General features: G+C 42.3%; 1 protein-coding gene across 3 annotated transcripts in view; it reads left to right on the top strand.

Moving 5' to 3' along the window:
* Window positions 1-13,825, top strand: part of LOC128692869 (acetylcholine receptor subunit alpha-like) — a 440,278-nt gene that overhangs the window by 217,853 nt on the left and 208,600 nt on the right. The window contains exon 1 of one of the 3 annotated variants that reach the window (XM_070092140.1): window positions 12,053-12,270. The exons of the other annotated variants lie outside the window; for them this stretch is intronic. The gene's annotated coding sequence lies outside the window, so the exon portion shown is untranslated. Of the gene's footprint in view, window positions 1-12,052; window positions 12,271-13,825 lie in introns of those variants that run through there. 3 annotated transcript variants of the gene reach the window in all.

The raw sequence follows: 13,825 nt of genomic DNA, 5'->3' as shown, positions 1-13,825 counted from the left end.
TTGCATGGGAAGGGAAACAAGAAGGATTTAGGGAGAGAAGGGAATGTCTAGCTCTGTCAGGGAAGGGAGATGTTGTGTCTTCCCTGTTGTAAATTATCATAGACTTGCAATAATAAGTAATAAAGAAAGGGGTGAAATAACACATTTTAATTTAATGGGACCTTAATCAAATATTTCAAACCTGAATGAAAAAATAAGGGGACTAATCAAAGTTCATATAAGTATTAATGTAATAATCTTCTTCCCGGAAGACATACAATATATCCTATACTTGAGGTGAAGGAAGGAGATACAGGAACCCGCAGTGCGGTTGATCCTCAGTAAGCCAGGGATGTAGCCTCAAAGAGTAGGAAGTTCTGTGACCAATCCTCTCGGCTAAGTTCTTAGGAGTTCAGGAGTCATATTGGCAGGGGAAATGAGACAGTCTTCTGCCACACGAAGACTGTGTCTTTCTGGAAGTCGACAGTACCTGGTAGTTCACAGTACCTGACACCTGGTAGAGGAGGTAGCCAGGTGCTGCTGGGCTGAGTTCAGTGGTACCTTGCCGTTCATTAAGTTAACTTTCCCGTGACATGAACAATGGTTTCATAGCTACACTACGTCTCCTCATGCAAGTATAGTCGAGGCTGTGATGGCTGTTCAAATTCACTCGGTCTGTTAGTTAACCCGGCCAGAGATACAAGTACTAAGTACACAACTCTGTTAAGCTATTGCAATAGGTTCAGATGTTAAAACTCACGATACTTTGAAGATAAGGAACAATTATTCTGAAACAATCTTTCCCTGAGCAATTGCAGTAATTTATATCTTCATTAAGCAACATGCAGAATATAGAGAATACAAGAACAATTAATATCTTTAAGACAGAGCAATGCTTAGTTGGAGTGGACGAGACAGCTACAGGTGAACTAATTCTTCACTCATAACCACCAGAAGAAAAAAGTGAAAAAAAAATAACTGAAAACCTAAAGAATATAGGAAGTAGACGTTAGATGGATGTTGAGACTCTCTTCAACAGATGGCGCCGCCTCACGGGACAGGAACCTTGTTCACTCCTAACATAAGAAATAATGAGTATTATTTTCCTATACCGGTTCACTTGTTTACATTGAGACAGATTAGTGAACGATGCGTTGATGAGGGGAAAAGAGGCTGATTTATGGTGGTATTAAGGGATTTTGAAAAAGCGTGTGATGGGAGTGGCTAGGTAAGCAATGTGGCAGGTTGATAAATTAGACACATGTGCAACTATGAACCATTTATCGACGAACCGTTCATCTACAATGTAGCAAGTGTTGCAGTTAAGTTGCAGTGGTGGTTATGTAAAGACGTACCTAGTTTTTATGAGGTGAGTGATGCTCGGATTAGAGTATGTAGGAGAGAAGGGGATTATTTCTCGCCAAAATGAAGTCTTAAGTAGAAATGTGAGATGTCTAAAGTAGATGACTTTGACACTTTTGTAACAGCTGAGTATATTGTGGAAACGTTTCGCCAGCCAGTGGCTTCCGTAGTCCAGTACAGAGAATAATGGTCGAAGATGAGAAGGAGTCTGAGGTAATCAGTCCCCCAGCCTGGAGTCAATGTGTTTAGTCCATCAATCTTGATAAAAGTTATTTTATTAATGAAAATAGGACACCAGACATAAGCAAGATTGAAGGAGTGAACATATCGATTCCAAGCTGAGGGACTAATAACCTCAAATTCCTTCTCATCTTCCACCATTCTTCTCTGTGTTGGACTGAGAAAGCCACTTGGTGGCGAAACCTTTCCACAGTAAAGCTACTTAAGTATTCATCAAGTTGTCGGTTTTCTAAATCATTTATATAATAAAAAATAGATGAGGTAAAATAATTGAACGCTGGTGCGTTGGGGAGAGATGCTGGATTAAGAGATAATGAACCTCGTGTGAAGGACGAGCTCTTACAGTTGATATTTGTGATATAATGTTTTTGGGAGGCTCAGGCGAGATGGTGGAGGAGGAATTTGGATGGATGTGTAAAAGAGAAGTCAAAAGTGACCACAAATGAAAGATTGGATGTTAGAAAAAAAGTAACACTGAATAAATGCTTACTTTTACACATTCGGGAGCAGTTGTCTGGGAACGATGGAAAAAAAAATCAAGGACAGGTGAGAAGAAAACAGCAGCAGTAATGTTGAGATATTTGGAAAGAACAAAAAGAAAACTTTCTTTAGATGCAGAGAAGGGAATGCATGAGAGCAGTAATGCCAACTCTTTTGTGTACGTGTGAAGCATTGTCTTACTAGGCTCGAGGCTGAGATGATGTCCTGTCTTGAGATTGTGCGGTGTGAATATTATGCGGAGAACAAGAACGGAAGAAATTAAAGACGGCGTGGTGGTGTGAAAGGTATAATTCAAGACGGAGAGGTGAAGTTCAACAGATGACTCGGCCATGGATAATGGAGAGATAAAGAAAGAGAGTGAGAGAAAAAAGAGAGAGAGGAGGGAGGGAGAGAAGCAAACACAAACGGAGGGAGGTTGATTAAAGTGGTATAAGGAACGTCCTAGAAATCGTAGGGAAGTTGTTTAGGTGGTTTTAAGAGAAGAGAATTGAGCGTCCAGCAGCAATTTTGAACACAGAGTGGAGGAACGTACTTAATTTTTTAAAGGGAAAGTAATTTAACATGCCTCTGAAGTGCAAGCAGAATAATACTTATGAAAGCTAACAGGGGAAACGAGTTAACCAACCGTGAGTCCTACAAGTGGGTAGCACACTGTAGGATTACCTGGAGAGATTACCTGGAGAGAGTTCCGGGGGTCAACGCCCCCGCGGCCCGGTCTGTGACCAGGCCTCCTTAGGTCAGTGTCCCAGGATGCGACCCACACCAGTCGACTAACACCCAGGTACCCATTTTACTGATGGGGAACATAGACAACAGGTGGAAAGAAACACGTCCAATGTTTCTACTCTAGCTAGGATGGGTGGGCATAGATCATCCAATCACAGTATATAATTTAATCACCGAAAATAAGTATAATCGTATAGCGGAAACTCAAAACTAACCTATTACTAAATAAAAATGATTAAGTCACGACACTCGGGATCTGATGATGGTCGAGGAGAAACTGAAACTGCGTCCTAACATTTATCTTCATTTTTGTTTTTACGTGGGAAAATCTATTTTACTTTTATTGTGATACTCACAACTGTTTCCACAAATTATGCTTTATATATCTCTATGTAAATTTGGGTAGCAATTTACATATTCAAATGTCCCGACATTTTCGTAGATAGAAAAGAAATTCTGTTTATATAAAAAATTAAAATACGACTCTTGACGATTCTTTTCTTGTGTTTAATATAATAATAATAATTATTATTATTATTATTATTATTATTAATAATAATAATATTATTATTATTATTATTATTATTATTATTATTATTATTATTATTATTATTATTATTATTATTATTATTATTATTATTATTATTAATGGGAACATGTGTTTGTAATGATTTAAAATATTCATAATTATATTATGAGAAATTGAATTCAGTTTTACTGACGAAAAGTAAGCTTCTTTGTACTCTCTTATTTGTGGTTACAGGGGGTCGAATCACAGCTCCCGAATATCTGATCTGGATCTTTCCATTCTAATTGGAATCGTAATTTGTCGATATTGGTTTCCTTAAAAGGTTTGAATTAGATTTAGGTTATGTATATATGTCTGAATTTACCATTGTCACTGAAGAAATTTGGTTATTAGTTTCCATATGATGACTTGTGAATGCTTCTTCTGCGTTAACATTAATATTTAAGTGCATTATCGACTTATGCCGCACTCTGCACTATTCCAGTCGCGCGCATTGAAGCACATGGGGCTGAGGTTATGGAATACGGGGATACTTTTCTTGGATTGCACAGCGACTAAAATGCGTCTTATATTTTTTTTTTTAATTTTACAGTAAATACGTTCAAAAAAAAGAGAAGAGATGTGAGAGGCAGACAGATACACAGACACACGCACAGACAAACATGAAACCACAACATTTTGACCTGAAACCTCAAATTTCAGACTTGAAACCGTATCTTTTAAATTTGGAACCACAAGTTTTAAATCAGAAACCATTGCTATTTAAACCTTACATCGACTTTTAAACCTGAAAATACAACTTTCGAACCTTAAACCACAACTTTCGAACCTTAAACCACAACTTTCGAACCTTAAACCACAACTTTCGAACCTTAAACCACAACTTTCGAACCTTAACTGCAACTCTTCGTCGATAACAATTTTTGGCCATTAACTGGGAACTTTTGCAAGAGCAGCGAGGCCCACTCTGATAGATCCATCTATCTCCATTAACCTAAGTTATCAAAGGTTTACCCTCAGATTCCTATCTCGTTTATTGCCACTTCTTCCCACTTATGTTCTCTTTATTAGTTCTTCGTCATCCTTCCATTTCTGTTCCATCGTTAAATTCCTGCTTTTGTTAATTCATTAGTTCCTCATTATCATTCCATTTCTGTTTCATTATCTTGTTATTTATGTTTCTTCATTGGTTCTTCGTCTTTTTCCTCTTGTCCCTTCATATTCCATCATTATCACCGGCTTCCCACTTTTGTTTCTTCATTAGTTCGTCTTCCTCCTTCTGTTCTTTCATTACCTTTTCAACTCATTCCTACTTTTCTTCCTTAATCTTCCCCTTTCTGTTCCTTCATTAGTACTCTTATGTATTTTTCCCAGTGTGTTTGTGGCTTCCTTCTGACTAATTGTCCGTGGTTAATTTTTTCATGCGGGAAATCCATATGTGCCTATGTGTAGGTTCCACGCTGGTGCTGTGTACTCGATGCTACACCAGACATACGTGGTGTGTAGTCTCGTGACTGACTCCTTATGTTGGTCTCTGAGAGAAGTGTTTGCGTATAATATCCGTCCATACTACAGTGCTCAAAATGTGGTAAATATCTGTCTCTTGGAGAGAAATTTGGAATGAGATCTACTGCTTTTTAGATTTTTCTTTGTGCTACGTTTGTAGTTTCTGCCATTTTTTTTTTGTAAACCATGTTTTTTGTAAACCATTTATTAACATAGTGTCAGATGCATCATCATCTTGGGATCTTGATGCGAAGATTTCTTCAAAACTAGTCATACCTACAGACACCTCATACTTCCACTTGTGGCTTTGTCCACTGGTGACTCCGTCTACTACTGCTCCACCTCATCCGTCATCAGTATATAAGCCCCATCTCCACGATGATGATACTCTATTGCAAGTTTTTCCAGCTCCTGGCTTTATTACTTTTATCTTGTTTGGGTTGCAGTCCAGCAACCAGTAGTTTAACAAGGTTGTTGTCTTACACTTGTTACTGTTTTCCGTACATTTCTTTCTCGTTGACTATTGTATGGGAATTCCACAGAACCACAGCCTAGATGACCACAAACTGCTTGAAGAAACTTTTAAAGTAGTGTATTATACACCCACTAACCTGCATCGTTTTCTCACCAGGACTAATTTCTATGAGCAGATTTGAAACCCTGTCCTTCCAGTATTTAACAAGTGTGAAATTTTATAAATCTTTACCACTTTTTTACTGTTACATTCTCCCCGTCATCCTCTTGGATGTCACCTCTCCCATGTTACTACAAAACCTCCATGAATTAGCCTCTCGATAGGTGCTGAGTTAAAAACGTTTGGACTTTAAGAGAATATAGTTTACCCTTCCTACTCTGTCCTTAATTTCCATCAGTCTCTCACAAATCTCTGAGGCTCTTGAGGCAGACTTATTCTAAAATCGTGTTGATATCCTCCAGGTGTTTCACTAATTGCTGCCATTCTCAGTTACCTAGCAGTATATTTTATATTTTTATATGAAGAGCTACACCCAGGTTGGTCATTCAGCTAAATTATCTGCAGTTAGAGGCCCTCGTATCCCTTGTTTTTTTTTTTAATATTTGTTTAACAATATCTCTTACATCCGTCTGGCATTGCACCTATCTGCTAATTTGTTGATCATCGTCAGTGATTACTTCGTTCTTCAGCCCCCTTTCTTAGGAGCTATGATCTTGTGGCTTCTCTTCTGTTTCTTTCATACATGATTTCACTTGCAAGGGATGGAAGAGAAAGGACCTCGGTCGTCTGAAAGTCCACACGGTCCTCTTCAGTATTGGTGCCCTCGTTACTATATTTGGTAGAAACCTTGACCACCTAACCACCGCAAACCAGGCCCCGTGGCCTGGTGGCTAAAGCTCTTGCTTCACACGACGAGAGTCTGGGTTAGATTCCCGGGAAGGGTAGAAACATTGGACGTGTTTTCCTACACCGGTTGTCTATGTTCACCCATCAGTAAAATGGGTACCTGGGTCTTAGTCTACTGGTGTGGGTCGTACCCTGGGACAAAACTGACCTAATTTGCCCGAAATGCTCTGCATAACAAGCAGCTTATAATATAGTATGTCAGTGATGTCAGCTGGGACTGTATACCTTGTACATGTACTTGTAGAAATAGATATTATTACTTAACTGACCACAACACCCCTAGCAGAGTTCTCGATCATCTGACTGACCACTACGCCTTTGGTAGAGTTCCAGACAGTCTGAACATTCACGCCACCACCTCTGGTGGGGTTCTAAACCAGCTTGCTGACCACATTACCTCTGGTAGAGCTCTCGATCAGCTGACTGACCACAACTCCACCTCTGGTAGACCTCTGTCAGCTGACTAACCACAACACCACCTCTGGTAGAGCTCTCTATCAGCTGACTGACAACACCACCTAACCTTGACATGGATCTTTATCGTCCTCCTAGACTCCCAAGACCACAGTCATAGGGACACAGTGCTGTGGAAACAAAGCTGTTGCTACCGATGATAATGCTCTCAACTCATTAAGTATAAATTGTGGCATGCTTGTGTCAGAAGCCAGACATAGGTATGGTAAGATTGTGGACAGTGGAGTCAGAGTGCACATGCTGTGGATTCCATCTCACATTGGTCTTCGGATGCATGATAGAACTGATAAATTGGCTAAACTGTATGCTTTCAAAGAGGGAGTAGATTACAATCTTGGCTTGTCATGTAGTAGTTTGAGAACAATAATACGAAAAGAACTTCAACTGAATTTTATTGACTTTAGACTCAGGGAAACTGACACCAGTCAGTCCATCTATCATCATCCTATCATGCAGGAGGAGCCACATGTCTATGGTGCATCCAACAAAATAAGCAGACTCTTGGATGTCACTACCGCCCGGCTCCGGCTGGGTTACAAGTATCTTTGGCAGGTTAAATCACCACCAGATGTAGACCAAACGAAATGTAAACTTTGCCAGATGGACTATTGTCACACCCTGCGTCATTATGTACTGGAGTGTGATAAAATTAATGAATTTAGAAACAACTCACTCAGAAGTGTTCAAGAAATGGCAAAGTATTTTATCCACAGTGGTATATTACAGACCATTCTGGAGAAATACCCTGACTTTGCTAGCTGTAAATAATGCATTACCACGTGTGTGTGTGTGTGTGTGTGTGTGTGCACTCACTCACCTATTTGTACTCACCTATTTGTGGTTGCAGGGGTCGAGTCCTAGCTCCTGGCCCCGCCTCTTCACCGGTTGCTACTGGGCCCTCTCTCTCCCCGCTCCATGAGCTTTATCAAACCTCGTCTTAAAACTGTGTATGGTTCCTGTCTCCACTACGTCATTTTCTAGGCTATTCCACTGCCTTACAACTCTATGACTGAAGAAATACTTCCTAATATCTCTGACTCATTTGTTTCTTCAACTTCCAATTGTGGCCTCTTGTTTCTGTGTCCCCTCCCTGGAACATCCTGTCTTTGTCCACCTTGTCTATTCCACGCAGTATTTTATATGTCGTTATCATGTCTCCCCTGACCCTCCTGTCCTCCAGTGTCGTCAGGCCGATTTCCCTTAATCTTTCTTCATAGGACATTCCCCTTAGCTCTGGAACTAACCTTGTCGCAAACCTTTGTACTTTCTCTAGTTTCTTGACGTGCTTTATCAAGTGAGGGTTCCAAACAGGTGCTGCATACTCCAGTATGGGCCTGACATACACGGTGTACAGTGTCTTGAACGATTCCTTACTAAGGTATCGGAATGCTGTTCTCAGGTTTGCCAGGCGCCCATATGCTGCAGCAGTTATCTGATTGATGTGTGCTTCCGGTGTTATACTCACCCCAAGATCTTTCTCCTTGAGTGAGGTTTGCAGTCTTTGGCCACCTAGCCTATACTCTGTCTGTGGTCTTCTGTGCCCTTCCCCTATCTTCATGACTTTGCATTTGGCAGGATTAAATTCGAGAAGCCATTTGCTGGACCAGGTGTCCAGTCTGTCCAGGTCTCTTTGAAGTCCTGCCTGGTACTCATCAGATTTAATTCTCCTCATTAACTTCACATCATCTGCAAACAGGGACACTTCTGAGTCTAACCCTTCCATCATGTCGTTCACATATACCAAAAATAGCACTGGTCCTAGGACCGACCCCTGTGGGACCCCGCTCGTCACAGGTGCCCACTGTGATACGTCATTACGTACCATGACTCGTTGTTGCCTCCCTGTCAGGTATTCTCTGATCCATTGCAGTGCCCTTCCTGTTATATGCGCCTGATGCTCTAGCTTCTGCACTAATCTCTTGTGAGGAACTGTGTCAAAGGCCTTCTTGCAGTCCAAGAAGATGCAATCAACCCACCCTTCTCTCTCGTGTCTTACTTCTGTTATTTTATCATAAAACTCCAGAAGGTTTGTGACACAGGATTTGCCTTCCATGAATCCGTGCTGGTTGGCATTTATACTCCTGTTCCGTTCCAGGTGCTCCACCACTCTCCTCCTGATAATCTTCTGTGTGTGTGTGTGTGTGTGTGTGTGTGTGTGTGTGTGTGTGTGTGTGTGTGTGTGTGTGTGTGTGTGTGTGTGTGTGTGTGTGTGTATGAGTGTGTGTGCGTGTGTGCGTCTGAGTGTGTGTGTGTGTGTGTGTGTGTGTATGAGTTTGTGTATGTGTGTACTCACCTATTTGTACTCACCTATTTGTGGTTGCAGGGGTCGAGTCCTAGCTCCTGGCCCCGCCTCTTCACCGGTTGCTACTAGGCCCTCTCTCTCCCCGCTCCATGAGCTTTATCAAACCTCGTCTTAAAACTGTGTATGGTTCCTGCCTCCACTACGTCATTTTCTAGGCTATTCCACTGCCTTACAACTCTATGACTGAAGAAATACTTCCTACTATCTCTCTGACTCATTTGTGTCTTCAACTTCCAATTGTGGCCTCTTGTTTCTGTGTCCCCTCCCTGGAACATCCTGTCTTTGTCCACCTTGTCTATTCCACGCAGTATTTTATATGTCGTTATCATGTCTCCCCTGACCCTCCTGTCCTCCAGTGTCGTCAGGCCGATTTCCCTTAATCTTTCTTCATAGGACATTCCCCTTAGCTCTGGAACTAACCTTGTCGCAAACCTTTGTACTTTCTCTAGTTTCTTGACGTGCTTTATCAAGTGCGGGTTCCAAACAGGTGCTGCATACTCCAGTATGGGCCTGACATACACGGTGTACAGTGTCTTGAATGATTCCTTACTAAGGTATCGGAATGCTGTTCTCAGGTTTGCCAGGCGCCCATATGCTGCAGCAGTTATCTGATTGATGTGTGCTTCCGGAGACATGCTCGGTGTTATACTCACCCCAAGATCTTTCTCCTTGAGTGAGGTTTGCAGTCTTTGGCCACCTAGCCTATACTCTGTCTGTGGTCTTCTGTGCCCTTCCCCTATCTTCATGACTTTGCATTTGGCAGGATTAAATTCGAGAAGCCATTTGCTGGACCAGGTGTCCAGTCTGTCCAGGTCTCTTTGAAGTCCTGCCTGGTCCTCATCAGATTTAATTCTCCTCATTAACTTCACATCATCTGCAAACAGGGACACTTCTGAGTCTAACCCTTCCGTCATGTCGTTCACATATACCAAAAATAGCACTGGTCCTAGGACCGACCCCTGTGGGACCCCGCTCGTCACAGGTGCCCACTGTGATACATCATTACCTTTGTAAATTGTGAGTTCATTACCTTTGTAAATTGTGAGTTCATTACCTCTGTAACTTGCTCAATCAAAACTTTGGAGTCCAGTCCCTGGACCAATTATGTTCCTCTGTAATCTTTTGACTACCGCCCACAGGATGGGTATGGGGTGCATAATAAACATATTAAACTAACTACCGATGATGCGTCTCATAAGACCTTCCCTTGCGTTCCTTCCCAGAAAGACCACATCCCCTGGAAGGTGTCTTTTATTATCTCCTTGCCCATCCAATTTCGGCCTCCAGCTGCTCCTGACAGTTTGGAAAGTTTTCCGTGGTGTTGCGTCCTGTGTTCTCCCTTACCCTGTGTTCTCCCTTACCCTGTGTTCTCCCTTACCCTGTGTTCTCCCTTACCCTGTGTTCTCCCTTACCCTGTGTTCTCCCTTACCCTGTGTTCTCCCTTACCCTGTGTTCTCCCTTACCCTGTGTTCTCCCTTACCCTGTGTTCTCCCCTACCCTGTGTTCTCCCCTACCCTGTGTTCTCCCTTACCCTGTGTTCTCCCTTACCCTGTGTTCTCCCTTACCCTGTGTTCTCCCTTACCCTGTGTTCTCCCTTACCCTGTGTTCTCCCTTACCCTGTGTTCTCCCTTACCCTGTGTTCTCCCTTACCCTGTGTTCTCCCTTACCCTGTGTTCTCCCTTACCCTGTGTTCTCCCTTACCCTGTGTTCTCCCTTACCCTGTGTTCTCCCTTACCCTGTGTTCTCCCTTACCCTGTGTTCTCCCTTACCCTGTGTTCTCCCTTACCCTGTGTTCTCCCTTACCCTGTGTTCTCCCCTACCCTGTGTTCTCCCTTACCCTGTGTTCTCCCTTACCCTGTGTTCTCCCTTACCCTGTGTTCTCCCTTACCCTGTGTTCTCCCTTACCCTGTGTTCTCCCTTACCCTGTGTTCTCCCTTACCCTGTGTTCTCCCTTACCCTGTGTTCTCCCTTACCCTGTGTTCTCCCTTACCCTGTGTTTTCCCCTACCCTCTCTCCCTTCCCGTCCCCAAACTCCTTCCTAAAACATCTTTCCTTCTCCATCCCCTCCTGAACCTTTATCTCTTCCCCTCCCCCATCCACATCTTTTGCATCCTCTCCTCCACTTCTACCTCCTGCCTTTCCACATGTTTCTCCATTCTCTCCTCATTTTCCTTCCTAAATCCCATCCCCCCTTTCCTTGTTCACCTTCCCGATCTAGTTACAACACCTATACCCTCCCTCCCTACCTCCCTTCCCTCCTTCCAATACCTCCTCGTTCCTCTCTTCCTTATTTTCCTATTTGTATCCTATCCCCCAGACCCACCCTACCACGGTGTATATACGATGAGATATATACTTCTTGGTATATATATATATATATATATATATATATATATATATATATATATATATATATATATATATATATATATATATATATATAATATACAGTGATACGCACCTCTCAGTGTATACGCAGAGATGCACACTTTTTATTGTTTAAACACTGAAAGATACACCAAGCTGGGTGTATGTATACAGAAAGATACATACCTCCCAGGGCAAGTCAGTTAATTGGGTTTAAAGTCTATTGACTACACGAGGGCTCATTAGCGCTGCGTGGCACTCGTTAACCACCAGACAAGAATAATTTATTCCTTAAAATAGGGATAAAAATATACTCTCATATATATACACTTAAAATATGTATACCTTTCTGTGTGTATAGATACATGACTTCATAAAGCTCTGTTTAAAGGGATGCATGACTTGATAAACTTCAGTTTAGAGGGATACATGGCTTGATAAAGCTCTGTTTAGATTCTAAACAGTCTAAACATGTATACATCTAAGCTTTAGAGGGATCCATGACTTAATAAAGCTCTCCGTATATGTCTTTTTAGTTTAAGTAACCCTGCCAGGCTTTACACCTAACAAATCAGCTAACTAGAGAGAGTAAACACTCAACTATCTTTCGAAGTGGTTCAGAGATGGTTCGCTAAGAATTTCGAAGCAAGGCTGCAGGGTACTCCATTTGCCAGGCGTTCACGGCACCGAGAAGCCGCAGGGGGCTCTTTACGGTGACCATAATGTGAATAATATCGTAATAATATATATCTGTCGTTATGTGCAGTCTAACCAGACTGAACGGGAACTATATCCGTGATGATTTAGCGAGTGCTAATATTCTCAAGGGACGTGTTGTGTCACCTGTGGTTCCAGACATGTTAGTATTTGTCTTCAACTACTACGACACAGGAATGGGAAGAGGTATGTTATACACAGTGTTAGTGTACGGTATGCACAGTGTTAGTGTATATCATACGCAGTGTTAATGTCATACGCACTAATACTGTATGTCATACACAGTATTATTGTATATCGTACACAGTATTACTGTCATACATAATATCACTGATTATAACAAGCGCAATTTAATTTAGCCTAATCCATCTAAATATATTTTAGATACGTTTACAATAATTTAATAATAAACAAAAACAGTGAAATATATTTTTTTTCGTTAGGTTCAGAATGTTTCTTGCTAAATTATTGCATACACAAATTTTCGCTTGCCTTATTCGGCAAGAAGAGCGTTGCTATTTAAGCCAAAATAGCATGTTTTACCTATTCGGCACGACTCATTATAATTTCAGCTTTCAATCCAATAACTGGAGTTTTCTTCTCTCATATCAAACCTGACTGGAACACATTTCCCCCAAGCAGTGCCTGGCAACCCCTCCCCCCTTCCTTACGGGTATAACGCTTCCCCATAAATAAACATTAAAGATTGAAAATACTGGCAGCAGTGTGCCCCGACTGCTGCTGGTGTCCCTGACGCAGACAGTGACCCTCGTACAGTCGATAGGCTTTCAACTTGACAATCCTCTTGACTGAGCTTAATAACGAACAATCGATAGGTCTTATAGGCCTCGTGAGACACAAGACTCATCACTAGTGTCGTCTTCAGTTTTTTTCTTTAATGTGGCTCGTGTCTCGTAGTATTCGAGATTTTTATCAGGTTCTGAGAATCTCCATTTTTGCTGTGATCGTTTTTTAAGTTTTTGTCAGTATTGGGCGTAGGGAATTTAAACCTTGTTAGGTCGAAAAAATTACGCAGGAAGCTCTGAAACGCCTGTATGAGGGGCCCCTGACGATCTTGTATGAGGGGCCCCTGACGATCTTGTATGAGGGGCCCCTGACGATCTTGTATGAGGGGCCCCTGACGATCTTGTATGAGGGGCCCCTGACGATCTTGTATGAGGGGCCCCTGACGATCTTGTATGAGAGGCCCCTGACGATCTTGTATGAGAGGCCCCTGACGATCTTGTATGAGAGGCCCCTGACGATCTTGTATGAGAGGCCCCTGACGATCTTGTATGAGGGGCCCCTGACGATCTTGTATGAGGGGCCACTTAGGATCCTGTAAATCTGCTCGGGACTGTGTGTGTGTGTGTGTGTGTGTGTGTGTGTGTGTGTGTGTGTGTGTGTGTGTGTGTGTGTGTGTGTGTGTGTGTGTGTGTGTGTGTGTGTGTGCGCGTGCGCGCGCGTATGTGAATTCTGATAGTTAATTATTTCCACATTGTGATGTGGTTTCCAGCACACTGGTCGAGATGGCAGCACCTGCCAGATCCTTCAGTAAGAACGGTCACCACCAACAAGAGCAGTTGTGTTGGAAATAAGCACAATCACTGCAATCACCACTACCAACACCCACCACCACTACCAACACCCACCACCAACACCCACCACCACCACCCACCACCACTACCAACACCCACCACCTCTACCAACACCTATCACCACTACCCCCCACCACCACTAC

This window comes from Cherax quadricarinatus, chromosome 38 (assembly GCF_038502225.1).
Source record: "Cherax quadricarinatus isolate ZL_2023a chromosome 38, ASM3850222v1, whole genome shotgun sequence".
Classification (NCBI taxonomy): domain Eukaryota; kingdom Metazoa; phylum Arthropoda; class Malacostraca; order Decapoda; family Parastacidae; genus Cherax; species Cherax quadricarinatus.
This window is presented reverse-complemented; position numbering and strand designations above follow the sequence as displayed.